The following is a 1,961-nucleotide window of genomic DNA, read 5'->3' on the forward strand; positions in this document are numbered from 1 at the left end:
CTCTAAAATGTGGGTTTAACATTAATTCCAACAGCAGCTTAGGGAAAGCCCCAGTGGCGATGGGTCGGCGCGGGGCGTTGTGGGTAATGTAGTTCGGCCGAGCGTTTCGTCGCCCGAGCGGAGCGGCGGGCAGGGAAGGAGGGAAGGCGGAGTCCCCCCGAGGAGACGGCGCCTTGGGGACCGAAGGAGCGAAGAAACGGCGAGGTGGGTGCGAAAAGCCGGGCCAGAACCTTCCGGTTCCTGGGCCAGTTTCCTACATCTTTGTTTTCCTCGTCTGCAATGTGGAAAAGATAATACTTCGCACCGCTTACCCTTGTGAGAACTCGGACTAGTGGCCGGGGCAGGGAAGGATGTGAGGAGAGAGACCAAAATTACTGACGCCTGATTTCTTTTGGTTAAACAAACTATCATACAGTCTTTGACTGGCACTAAATGTATGAAAGTCTATTTCCTAGGGATCCTACGGACTAAAATTGGAGGTCAAATGTGACTTTGCTCCGTTTGGACAAACCATTCGCTTCCTCTGTAGGAGCTTTAGAAGGAGCCTCAGAGAGTCGCGGAGTCAAAATGTGAACAAGAGATTGTCAGTGAAATTATAATCCTAATTTGTTTATTTAGGTTGCCATTATAATTTGCACTGAGCTGTGTGATGGTTGAGTGGGATTACCCAAGGAAATTGCCCAGTATTTCCTTTATGACCCAGCTATTGTTCGCTTGGGTTGGATTTGACTGCAAACTCGCTGCTCATCTAGTGGATCATGTCCTTGTGATAACTGAATTCCTCAGAATTAAATAGTATCAGTTGTTTCCAAATGTGTCCAGTACGATATATAGCAAATAAATAGCAAAATCCTTCCTGAGCTTTCATTTGATAATAGTTAATGCATTTAGTTTCATTTAATTCATAAAATGCATGACAAAAAATGTAATTTCAGTATGATTTTAATGAATTTACATTTCCATGAAGACGGATTTTAGTTTGTTTTGTACACTGTTGTATCCCCAGCACCTACAACAATGCATGGCACAAAGAGAACTCATTGTTGAATTAAATTGCTATCTAGGAGAAATAGTAGCATATACATTATTTATTGAATCCACAGACATGTGGATTAAGGATATTTCAATTCCTTGTGATAACTACACCTCCACCCCAATTGTGTAGCTCATAGGTAGGGAACAGTTGCACTAGACAGTAACTGTGCCATTCATCTTTAAGTGTAGATTGAGTTTTGGAATCAGACATTTGGATTCAAATTGCAACTCTGTCACTAGCAATGTGACCTCTGGGATTCAGGTTTCTCATTGAAATGGGGATGGAACTCCTTATCTCATAAGAGTGTTGTAAGCAGTTAATACATTTAGTATGTAAAGCTATTAGTACCTTGTACCAAGCATTCAGTAAGTGGTAGTTATTAAAGATTAGAACTTTCATTTTCTTATGACAGGATGATGTTGTGAAGGTTTTAACTGATGTGCGTAACCAGATGTAGAGTGGGTTATTTCGGTTTGTCTCAAAACTTTGGCTAAAGCCCTAAAAGCTGAGGGCAACAGGCCATAAGTACCTCCACATCCTAAGGAGGGCAATCTAGGAGCTACATCTCTCCAGAGTTTGATAGGAAGTGGCCAAACTTGTCTTCAGATTCTCACCACCACACCTTACCCTGCTCAAATAAGCAAAAGACTGCAATTCATTGAATGAGAGCCTGATTGGTCTGAGTCAGGAGTTGACAGATTAATGTTCCCCTTTCCTTCCATGCCCAGCCAAGTTGGTAGGGGAGGGTTCTTTATCAAAAGAATACTGGCAGTAAATTCCAAGCTAAATCCCTGCAAAACTACAGAAGTTCATGAGCCCATCTCAGTGCCCTAGAGTAGTTCTTGGTCAAAGAGTGCTCAGGAAAACTTGAGTTTGGAAGGCTGACCTAAATGTAGAGACTCATGTCTGCCTCCTTCCTGGAGAA

Source organism: Lemur catta, chromosome 4 (assembly GCF_020740605.2).
Source record: "Lemur catta isolate mLemCat1 chromosome 4, mLemCat1.pri, whole genome shotgun sequence".
NCBI lineage: Eukaryota > Metazoa > Chordata > Mammalia > Primates > Lemuridae > Lemur > Lemur catta.